General features: G+C 41.9%; 1 protein-coding gene across 1 annotated transcript in view; it reads right to left on the reverse strand.

Annotated features, from left to right (window-relative positions):
- Positions 1 to 11,765, reverse strand: part of LOC308336674 (tyrosine-protein kinase Yes) — a 37,024-nt gene extending 25,259 nt beyond the window's left edge. Inside the window, exon 1 of the mRNA XM_080794160.1 lies at positions 11,124 to 11,765. The gene's annotated coding sequence lies outside the window, so the exon portion shown is untranslated. The remainder of the gene's footprint in view (positions 1 to 11,123) is intronic.
- Positions 11,766 to 13,007: the final 1,242 nt, after the last annotated feature.

Genomic DNA, 13,007 nt, shown 5'->3' on the forward strand with positions numbered 1-13,007 from the left:
TTGTAAGTTAGGCACATCTTGTCCCAAAATGACGCAGAAAAACTTCCACACATTTGTTACCTCAAGGCTGGACTACTGTAACTCGGTATTATCAGGCTGCCCAAGTAAATCTCTAAAAAGCCTACAGCTAGTTCAAAATGCTGAGGCGCGTGTGCTGACAGGAACCAGAAGAAGAGATCATATCACTCCTTCACTGGTCTCTCTACACTAGCTCCCAGTTAAATACAGAATAGAGTTCAAAATCCTCCTCACCTACAAAGCTCTCAATAGTCAGGCACCACAATATCTCAAAGAACTCATCGATGCACCTTTGTTGTGCGTCTGCTAAATGCCTAAATTGTACATTGTTTGTGTGAGTTTGTCTCCCAGTAGTGCTTGTAATAAACATTGTATTAGGCTCCAGTAAGGCCTGCCACCAACTCAACATCCGGGGAGTGCTCCCCGGAGTCTCTTTTTGTCTTCCACAAGTTCCATGGACCTCTAATATGAACCCCCAACTGACTGCAGAGTGTGACTGTGGACCAGGCCTCTTCATGGAGCCCATCAGAAGTGGGACCGTGGACCCGGCCTCCTCACAGAGCACCACCATGGACTGATATTATTACACCACTACACTATATCTTAATAATATTCTTATAAACTATATATTATTAATATCCGACAACATTGCTATGCCATACTATATTATCTTACACTATTACATTCATTATTATTGTTAATGCTACTACTTGTATTTGCCTGTATCTCTTTCACTGTCTATCTTTCTTCTATTTTCTTTCTTTCTGCAAGGGTTTCCACAGGTTTCAGTGGTCACCTTGTCACCAAAAACTGGAGTATGAATAGGCCTTAAGTTAGGTACATGTTTTCTAAGTAGTGAGGGTTTATAATTAATTGTCTGAAAATACACATGAACATGAATCCCACACAACACTACACAAATCTATGAAATCTACTATGAAAAGGTTTAATCTGCAACACAATTTTACAATATGTAGTATGGAGTCCCTGCTTCTGCTTCTTTTCGCCAGAAAAACACTGATGACTCCTGGATTAGACCGAATTGCACCGTGTGGACACCGGTAATCAACATTTCACCACCACTAGCCAGAACTGAATTAAACTCCTGCAGAGCTGAAGCCATATCCTCTGTAAATTAACTGGAAACTCATTACTGAGAAGGACAGATTACTGCCATCACATACAGTATTTCCTTCCAAATCGAAAATGATAAGCAGACACACACAACACTGCATGGCAAAGGTTCAGGAAAAACATTTCTCCTGGCAGCAGTCTGAAATAAATTCCCCATTAGCGGTAGTGGCTGAGTTTGTAAAAGAGAAATGATTGAGGCTGCACAATTACTCGTGAAAAAGTTTAACGTGCAATATTTGTCTCCAGCAAATTTCCAAAATATCAAGTGACGGCAATGTTTTTCATCAGAGGGAGGAGAGGTGTACCAGGCAGTGTTGCCAGATTTCGCAAGAGAAAACAAGCAACCAGGTCAATGAAAAGTTAATCTGAGTCCCCAGATGGTTTTTTTTCGCCACTAGGAAATGAAAAGTTAACAAGCCCCCAAAGAAGCGACTAATATAGGCCACATTAAACCATGGGCACTTTAAACCTATGGTCACAACGCGTTACGATTACGATGTGATCACTGATTGTGAGCATGTAGATCTGCTATTTTCAAACAAATAATAAATTGAAACATTTTGATTTGATTTTTCTAAACATTTTCTAAACACAAATCTGGTACTGGTTCCGAAACCCTGATGACCTTGGGATACATCACTGAGGATACGTCCCAGGTGCATCCATGCAATGTTTTTTGTTATACTTATTCTATTTATAGTGACTCATAGGAATAGACTATGTGACAACCAGGTATAGTCTGGTGACCACCAGAGACTCGGAAGAGACGGGTGACAGCCGGAATGTAGACGGCACCCGGGTGAGCATTATGGGTTAGTGCCCCAGCCTGTGTCCTCCGTAAGGAGGAAGCCCAAAAACCCTCAGTCCGCTGCTACCCCCCCCCCCCCCCCCCCCACCCCCCCACCCCCCAGAGGAGGCAGAGGAGGTGTAGATAATTGACACTGGGTGAAAACATAGGTTACATAAATTGTGGGATAAAACATAAAAACAACCCACAACTACCAATATTACTACTTACAGTAGTGACTCTACAGAGAAACACGCCCACAATCGCTTGTAATAAGCAGACATGGCAACATTGGTTCCAGGCGGCCTCCAACTGAGTATTCAAGTCGGGTGCTCAATCCCTTCCCTGCATATTCAATACCAGAGAGGAACTCTCCATGAATTCAAATTAGCTTTAGCTGTCTCTCTACATCCCTTGTTTCATGAATGTGGGGAAAATATATATAAATAAATAATCACATTTGAATGACTTCAGTAAAGCAATCGGATACTGACGGGGCAAAAAGTCTACTTCAACTGTTGACACATGTTAGTCGAGACATGGGACGCTGAAACACAGTACATCATCTCAGTTCATACAATTTTACCCCTTTATAGTTTTGGGATTAAAAGTATCAATTCAATACCCTATTGTAGAATTTTGTTTTATAGAAATTCAAATTTTACTTGAGTTTGAGACTAGTAACTTTTGGTACTTATTATGCAGAAAGTCCCATTTCACAGGTTTTCAAATGTATAACATGTATACATAATATAATATAATACCTAATTATAGTGTTTGCAAATCAGAATACAAGGTCACTATCCATGTATTTGTCTGCATCGATTATGTTTTACAAAGGTCACAGTCATTAAAATAAAAAAATACTACTGACTGGACTCCTATAGAGTCCAGTGCATTCTGTCAACTTGGAGCCGCCATTGGACTGGCTCGATGAGGTGAACAGTGTTGTCGCAACTCTCTCATCTAAACGGTGCTGGTTTCTGTGCTGTCAGTCACTGCTTCGTACTAGTTGCTCACCTGCTGCTGCTACCGCGGGGGGCAATGTCTATGGTAGAGTGGCCAGTAGAGCAACCACAACGTTCCCAGTTCGATGTGTGGGCACCCCTGCTGTAGGCAATGCAGTGTAGGGAGTTGCAAGCCCACCCTCCACGCCCAGCTTCCCTCTTTAGATTCTCAGTCAAGCCCAATGCAGTGCTGAATTCAACCCCCTAGACATTGCACCTACAATCCTCTAAAAGATGAGGCTGGGTCTTACACAGCTGCAAACGTTACGTTACGGTAAAGTCAAGGAGCAAGTAAACAAATTGAACACTACTTTACAATCTTCCACAAACTGTGGAGCAGAACATCTGCTAGCCTAATATGTTCGCCAACTTGCTGCTAATTATAGAAACACGCTCCAATTGCTGACATCTTTTTGCCCCAAGGATGATGATATGACCTACAATAGGTTCCAGCGTGCAAGCATGATGGAAAGGGTTCCCGATTTGGCACACGCACAATTGAACACTTTCAAGGAACACAAAGGCACTATAACAAAGGAAGGTGAAGAGTCTGACTGGGAAAACGTTCACGTTACATCACAGAGATCTTTCCACTATCTAAATCTGAAAGGAGATGTACTTTGTTTTTAAGGCAGGTACAATGACAATCTCTTTCTTTTTTGTTACATACAGACATGCTGTTTCAGAACTAGGTCAAAGTCAGAGATTGGTACGGTTGCTGCATATGAAGAAATGGCCTATAGGTCTGACAGACTGCATAAATATATCTGTAAGTGGGGAGGCTAGATAATGTATATAGCCTTTTATCAACAAAGATATATTTAAAACAAAAGACGATGAGTCATATTTGTCAGCTGTCTCCGCTGTGCACCTGTCCCCCTTTTATTTTATTTTTTCCTGATCTCCAGTTAGCTCATAATATTAGCCGGTGTTATCAGGCGCTCTACGCTGCTGTGTTTACATACAGTATGTCTATGTCCCATTGGCTTAGGGGTCATACTCCCATTGATGACTAGGTTGCTTACAGTACATTTCATGAGCTGTTATTCCAGTCAGGTTATCATCCTAAAATGAGAGATAAAAATAAAAAAGAAACTAGAAGAAGTGCCCCTCGGGGACCAGGATTGATATTTGGATAAAATCAAAGGGTGCAGCAAAATGTTGTGTTATTGAAAACAAGCACTTCCAAACTCTGACACTTGGAAAAATAATCAAATGGAGGGCATTTCTTGACAGAAAGTAGCTCATAACGTTTCTATGGTGGAACAAAAACTTTGCAGATAGAAAGAGGATAATTCAAGCTTTTCGTACAGCTGCAATGTTGGTGAGTTTAACATTGTTTAATGCAATCAGACTTTTCCGTTTGGATGAATGGGCTGTCAAGGCCAGAAAGTAGTTTTTTGCCACTCAGTGGGCGTTCCCGGACTTCCCGCATAACTTCCAGGTACGATGATGTCATGTGCATACCCTCTATTGAAAGATGCAGGCCAGATGTTTTTCCTTGGGCTTTAGGGAATGTGCACACAATTTGTGAATACAAAGTTTTATGCAGTTATAGGTAAAAACTGGCATTGGCCTGTTATAGTGCCATTCATTAAGTGGCATGTCGTCCTCGGCGGCTCGGCCTGGAGGAAATGTATGTGTATAATTTCACGAAAGTTGCACGCTGTTTGTGATTTGTGGCATTTTGTTCGAAACAGACAAATCAGGTGAGCTTTGGAAGCCAATCAGGATGGAATATGGGAAATGGTGCAGATACGTGTTGATCACATGACTATGGAGATCGTGTATACTGAATTGCATGATGTATGGATAAATGTGTACGAGTAATCTACAGAAATGTGTTTTGTCAAAATCTGCCTCATGGTGGCGCTATAACAGGCCATTTGAGGCAGAGGTTCGTCGTTGGTTGGTTGATTTATGCTGTATGACGAAGGCTTTTACAGTGTGGCACCGCAGGGGCCAAGCCGTCTAGAACTGTGTGTGTGTGTGTGTGTGTGTGTGTGTGTGTATGAGAGAGAGAGAGAGAGAGATAGTTTTCCTTTTCCATCGACTGGATAGTCTTACCTATTACTTTTGGTCAAAATGGCGGTCACTTTTGACCAAGAACAGTAAAAGTGTGTAACAAAGTTGGATAAACCACTCAAATTTCAACAGTGGGGAGGAAATCCTAAGGTCTTGACTATCGGATGAAAAACACAATAATCAGGATTTGGGAAAGTTGTAAACTTGAAGTAGTACCCTACCCATAACCCTCTTGGGTGCATGCAAGGTGCAAGCGACATCCAGTAGTCTTCTCTAGAAGCATTAATCAAAGTAGACTATGTTGCTTTCGGAGAGTCCAGGTAGACTAGGGAACAGCTCTATGATGAGGATGAATGAGGAACTTGTGACGCCCGATAATCAATTAATTGGAAGCTGTAAAATGCTCCTCAGGGCTCCTTCTTCCAGGAGGTGACGCTCTGTGGTAGTTTCTCCCTTTTAGCCAGAGAAGGAAGCCTTTCCAGGCAAGCCTCGTCAATGCTTTGGAGACAAAGCATGTGCTTATAATCTGTTGTACTTTCAAATCAGCTGCTGACCCTCTGGGATGCAGACACAGATTAGACACACTAAGGCTTCACTCACACCTGCACAACAGATTGTTGTATAGCTGATGCATGAGACTTGTTTACTGATGCAAGCTCGCAATGCATTTCCAATGGAAGTCACATGGTTTGACACAACATTTTTGTTGTATGAGGGGGAGGGGGGCAGTCGAAACACAGCCGAAAGCCGTACAACAAAAATGTTGTCAAACCACGTGACTTCCATTGGAAATGCATTGGGGTGGCCATGACACCGACCCTTTGTTTACATCTAGACCCTTTATTTACATCTATAGATGCGAAGGTGTGAGTGAGGCCCAACAGACTGACATGCGGAAAACAACGGTCGGACATGAGGTCGCACATGGGCTGCTTCCATGCTTGCCGTTAGGGTTTGAGGTAGGTTGTCGGTCTAATGACAGTCAGAGTCAGACCAATAGTATGTCTAAACTAAAGTCTGTACCCGACCCTCCCGCAATAACACAAGACTCCACACAGAGGTCTCTCTCAATCCTGCACCTTGGAATCATTTCCCTACAATGAAAAGTATATTGCAAATATGCACGCACTCACACACACTAGACTATAGGGCATCTAAAGGCAGGACTAGATGCCATTTTTTTGTTTGTTGTATGTTTGTTTTATCCTCTCTCCACTCATGCAAGAAGAGAGCATGAGCAATGGCAGTAGAACTAAGTAAAAATAGAAATACTGTATATCGAAACCTCTTATCTCCATATTTTACCTTTGTGTTTATTCGTTAATTAATGCCGTACTTGTGCATGCGACAGCGTCACACAAGTATCACAAATAGCAGATACACAAGCTTGAAACACTGTGTGAAGCAACGCGTTTTGAGCTTGTAGATCTGCTATTTTTGAATTTCAATCCTGAAAAGTAACAGTTTTTGGACACCCGACAACAGGGAGAATATATATTGCATTTGGAAACGATATACTTGGAATGAAGAATAGAGCCTTGAGAATGTAATCCTCAGACTGATCTGCTAAATCCAAATAATAACCAACAATAAAAATAAACATAACATAAATAAATGTAATACCTTTAATTACACATCGAACACAACACGCAATGCCACAACAAATTAATCTACTGTATATTGAGGATTTCGGAATATCGAGTGTCATCTGTATTTTCAAAGCATTCCACTGGTTCCAAGACATCGCTCCCAAGAGGTTTCGGATTAGTGCCACAGCAATGCCAGGCGATTGCTTACAGTAGGGGTTTAATGAAGATTTGGGGGTGGGGGTGAAGGGGTTCCTCCATCACCGAAGCCATGCCTGGCCTTGGACCTCTGTTTGATTGGACAGCTGGTAGCTAGCAGCTGCAGACAGGGAGGGGCCTGGGAGCTTTACTAGGCTTCACAACCTCCAGAGTCATGACAGATGCTGACGCCCCCGTAGCAACCAAGTTCCTTCCACCACTACATTGCTCTGATGCCGAGGAGTTGAAACCGGGTCTACTCTCAATTGTTTTATTTTTATTTTTTTATTAATCGATTCACCCATTTAACTCCATCTCTATCGCTAGCTGTTGGGAAATAAACCCCAGTTCCCAGGGCCAGCATACGCGTTCATTTTAAAAGTCAGAGTTTGCCTGCCACCCTGCCCCCCACACAAAATGGTAAATGGTGCATTTATATAGCGCCTTTATCCAAGGCGCTTTACATAGATTGTGCATTACATTCACCCATTCATACACCGAAGGCAGTGGAAGCCATGCAAGGTATACCAACCAGTACATCGGGAGCAATTTGGGGTTCAGTGTCTTGCCCAAGGACACTTCGACATGTAGACAGGAGGAGCCGGGATTCGAACCGCTGACCCATGGATCATTGGACGACCTGCTCTACCTCCTGAGCCACAGCCGCCCCACACACACTCGCTACACACACTTTAGTAGCATTGGAACAAGCACAGCACACACTGTTTACCTTTCGTCAGAAGCTTTTACATGGCAGCAGTGTCGCGGTACAAAGGCACAAATTAAATCCGAAATGTGGATGGCAGAAAATCCACCAAGGACAGCGATCCTAGAGTCCGATTTATAGAGGTTTGAAAATCCTCCTTTCAACTGGTTTGCACTGGGAATCTGGGATTAGTTTTGCAATCCCATAGTTGGAACGGTGGCCCTAGCAAATCTACAAGGCCACAACGCTTCTCATTGTGATGGGTTGTTAGCTTGTGAATCGGTTATTTTCTAAAACTTATCTATAATGTCCCCAGACAAGCCCAAATTATGGATTGATTTAAAAAAAGATGAGGTCACCCATTTGGGTTGTGTTAACCTTTCCAGTGAAAAAATGGCTTCAAAAGTGATCCTGAAAGTCAAACAAAGAACAAGATTTTGGGGCAAGATCTCCTGGTTTATCAACAGGAGTGCACTGAGGACTCTAGCCAGAGCTAGACTATGTTATTTTGACTATGCTTGCACCAGTCATGGTTCACTAACACCGGGGACAAACATGTCACAAACAAAATTCACAGAACTCTCAAAACAAACTGACAATACTGCTACTAAACCTTCACGCCAGGACTAACCCCAGCTCACTTTGCTAGGCTGGCTCAAGGTGGAAGACAGAGTTTAGCAACTTGTACCTGTCAAACTCTGTCTCACCAGCTCTTCTGACCTTGTTCCTCTTAGATTCAACACAAACATGGGGACAAATAAATTTGAAAATGTGGAATGCCCAACCACCTATCCTACCTAGAGCCATAAGACTTCTCCATTCCCCATCCACATTAAATTAAAACTGACCTAGAACTGACCTCAAATTGTATTTGGACTTAATCTTTATACTTGACTTTATTTGTTTATTTATATATTAATGGACATTACATATGAATGCAACGTAAATACACCGGATTTAGCAAAGATGATAATTTACAACTGCAGTCCCACAGTAAAGTCATGTTGCGTACGTGTTAAACTGTTGACAAGCCATCTCGAGCAGATAGCAGCAACATGTGCTTCCTATTCCAGAACATGCATTGTGTAATGGGTATGTGTCAGTCCCTGCTTGCAGTGGCATATGGGAATACGAATACCTGAGACCTAATTACAGAATAAAAGTACATCAGCTGCCAGCATTTTTTTTATTCAACAGGATGACCGAATAGGAGAAAATCAAATCATTTATCTCATATTCATTGTCGTACATGTTTCAGCACAAACCGTTCTCAATGTCAGTCATGCAGGCTGCGGGCAAGTTACACATACTGTAGGTAAGACAGACCTGTAGGCTGCAATCAAGTCTTACATGAGCACATGCTATTTTGGGTATCCTGAGGTGACTACAAACAGACAGGTGAGTCAGTCTGTTTGAACTGTCAACATACAGTACTTAGTTCTTTGTGGTGCTAAAACTGTAAAACTTGCATCACTTGTGCAGACCAGAAAAGGGCTTCCATGTGTTCACCCCACAGGCAGACACACATACTCTTCCGAGTGGTGCTAGGGGTTGTTGGAAGTTTAAGTCCCATCTCAACTGGTAGCCCCCTCCCTGTCCTTAAACCATTTCAGGATGTTTAAAGGAAGTAGAGACCTCCTCCAACAACTGCTAAAGGTCCTTTTCGGCGCAAAAGATGTTGGTGTCATCGACAAACAACATATTTCAAAGTACTTGATACTTTACATATAATGTAGTTAATATATATAATATAAACCGTGTAGGTCCTAAAATAGACCACAACTGATGAGTGAGCTGCTTGACCTGTACTCACCCATCTTTATAACCCAAAAGGTTTGTGGAAGCATTCTAGTAGCACCCAAATATCCAATTTGACACACAGAGTGGAATAAAAATTAAAGCAATTACAATTGCTTAATAAAGTTCTAGGTTATCGGATTGCCTGATGGAACCCTAAACATCTGTGCAGTTACCAAACAAAAAGCATTTTGACTGGATAATGAAGGAAGGATTTTCTATCAGCAAGCCAATAAATCTTTTTCGACTAGAGGGTATTGTATTTCACAATCACAGCACTGTAAAACTAGCTCATATCTTAACCCTTTAAGGTCAAGTTAACAAATGAGATTTAAAGCTATATACCTGGTGTACAGCCACAACCCACAAGCATCAAGTGCCTTGCTCAAAGGCACACCAATGATGTGTGCTGAGACGAAGCACAGTAATTCTATATCCTCAGTGTTTACTAGCTTGTCTGCGGAATTCCTAGTGGCCTGGCAATCTTCCAGTTACAAGCTCATACAAGAGGAATGGTGAGGCTATCTCATTGTGTCTCATTACTTCCCAAAGTAACAGGATAGGTGGGCACTTGGGGATATGATGACCATAATTGTTACAAAGCCTGTATATCCAGTCAGTTTGTGCTATAAGAATATGAAGGATACATTTAACTTAAGTCATGTTCACATCAAGTATGTTTTACATTTTGGACAAAATAGCCAACTTTACATCGATGTGCCCAGATGTCCCTATAGGGACATCTGGGCACATCCATGTAAAGTTGGCTCTATAGAGCCCACCTATCCTTTATCCCTCAAGACAGATCATTAATGAACTTAAACTAAGTAAGGAGGACTATTTCCTTCCCTCGCACCTCAGTAACAATAATACATGCAATACCCTATTATAGTATCACATGGCAAAGGAATGATACAGCTATTCCACTCTTGTCTTTAACCAGTTCACGAAAGTAGGCTATGTCTATGACTCTATGTTATAGGTGTCACAAGAAGGAGGGGGTTGTTCCCTGAAAAAAGTGAAATCTGTCTCTCTCATTGCATTCAGTGTCATTGGGAAACGAGTTGACAAAGCAACAATTAAGCTAAATGCCTGTGCTGATTGATATTGTAAAATATAATGAATAGGGTTAGTTTTGATACACGTAGGCTAGGGCTTAAGCGAGGGGCTTCGTGAGTTATTTTCCCAGATGGATACTCTCGATCCATCGGGGAACTTCAACACTGGAACTTTTGTCTTCCTCCAGTCCATCTAAATTCAATACAGCGTGCCTCTGAGAATTAAACCCCAAGAAAGACAACAAATGGACTGACTAACCGTACTAACACATGATGTAGGCTATAGATCATATGACAGACATTATTTTTGAAATATGATGATGGCCCACTACTTTGAATGCTATACCATTAACATGTGTGGCATCTGACAATTGATAAATTACCATTGTATCGCTGGCATGCTGCAATTGGACTATAGACAAATCACCAATGGTTCTCAAAGTAATACATTCCAACGTAGTGAACAAAATGGAACCAAATTGGACCCGTAGACTTGTGGGTGCATTTGAGACCCCACCAAAGGAAACCAGACAGTCCCTGAAATCCAAACATTGACTGACTGAGCTCACACTGTCACACGTACAGACCTCTACTGCTGTGGTACAATATTGCAATTATTGACAAGGCAGATTTAAATAGAATCCGAATCCACAGTCGATACCTTAAAAACATAACAAGCCTATTCCGTTGCTGGCGATATTATAGATAATATAGAAGGTCAGATAGGCAATCAACCAACGGTGTGTTTCGGCCCATCGGGCAAATGGGTGTTTAATTTCCACAAAGACGATATATATATTTTGTTACCTTTATGCAAATCACGTCCTTGAGTCTCATGCGCCTGGCCTGGCTTGTTGATGTTATCCCAAAATGATCAGATTCCTTCTAATCTGTGTGGGAAACGAATTATTCCAACAGAGTAGTGGTCTTCATTCTCACTCCATCCATCCAGGGATCCATCCACCCAGACCAGTCCAGCAGGCAACTGCGGTTATTTTAGCATTCGGTGGGTGAGAGACAATGAAGTTAAAAATCAAAGCAACTCAAGTGCTGGGGGAAGAAGAAATAAATCATGTTGGTAGCAACCATCTTTCCGAGCTCGGTCGGTCAGTCAGTCCAGCGGCTGCACGATGGTAATGCAATGGTAACGGTTACATTGTAAAGTAAAGTGTCCCAGTGTTTGTAGCCTTGTACACTTCCTACTGTACTGTAGCAAACTTGCATCAACCGACCGACCCCCACCACACAACAACATGGCCGACGGTGCCTATAGGGGACCCGACTGACGCCTCACAGCTGGAGACAGATCAGCATTCCCTCTTCACAGCTGCTCTGGAGATACTATTACTAGTGATGGTAAAATCACATTATAGAGAGCCTAACGGAAAACTAGTGTGAGTGACAAAGTGTCTATTGTGAGTATGACGAATGCGAGCAATGCCTGTGAGGTTTGTGGGGGGGAGGGGGTGAAAGAAAAAGCCAAACACTCGAACGTCCCATTCTCCCATGTTTCCCCATAACGCAGCCCTCTGGCGCCTCCTAGTGATTTATTGATTGATTGAAGAATTTATTAACAGTTCAAGCACAACGCAATACAAAGACCGTTATCTGTGGACGACACCATAAACCATTAGCCTACACTTGTTTAAATATAGGGTCCATCCTTTTGAATTCATCAGAACATTTAGAGACGTACAAATATACACTTCTATATAATCAAAAACAGGAGAATCATCATAAAAGGAGGTAAACTGGGAAGAAAATAAACAGTGAGGGAAAAGTGGTGTTACTGCATGTTTGGGTTATGTGATTCTTTTGATTTGCACTAAACTGTCGCGGGCGCGGCGAATACAAGAGTATAATCAGTCTATGAGTAGGCTAGGACCTACAATAGTGGTTTTCAAAGTGGAATTATTGGGGGCTCCAGGGTCAGGGTCAGGGATTCCAGGGGGTTCCCAGCAAAATGAGAAGTAGTTCATAGTAGTTTTATTATGATTACTATACTAAGATGTTAACCCCATATGAATCTATTTATTGTAGGCCTACATAGTAGCCTACTGATTTAAACTAACTACAACTTAATTTGGCACTATATGATAGAGACCCTGATATGAAAGTGAGTGATACGACGATCAAGGCATCACAAGCTGCTAAATTAGGACCCTTCAAACACTCTGCCCTTGAACCTACTACCTTTACTTTGAAGTATTCAGAATGGGACACTGTAAACTCCTTAAGAGCCAAAGGAAATACATATTTTAAGAGGTATGAATGAATGGCAAGAGCTGTTTGCCAGCAAAGTCAAGGAATCTAATCCATACTGTATAATCCGTTCTAAAAAAAATCACAACTTTTCTACCGCTGTCATTAGAAAATCAAGCAAGCCATAGCCTATGTCTGACAATCAATGGCGCCTGCCGGCATATTTCATGTGAGATGACCTTCAAAATACATCTCCATTCATTCGAAGACGGCATATTTCATATAGCTTACACTGGCAACATATATCACACAATAAAAGACAAATTGAGAGGTAGATACATTAGAAACACAGAGCGTGCAGACTTAGGTAGATCAATGAAGAACCGATTTGAACATACTGCTTACATTGACCCAAGGTCTTTAATAGCTGGAAATCATAGTGGAGTTAGCAAAGACACCTCTTTATGTAGGCAGGTTAGCTCTGGACCA

This window comes from Protomyctophum bolini (genome assembly GCF_963924005.1).
Source record: "Protomyctophum bolini genome assembly, chromosome: 21".
Classification (NCBI taxonomy): domain Eukaryota; kingdom Metazoa; phylum Chordata; class Actinopteri; order Myctophiformes; family Myctophidae; genus Protomyctophum; species Protomyctophum bolini.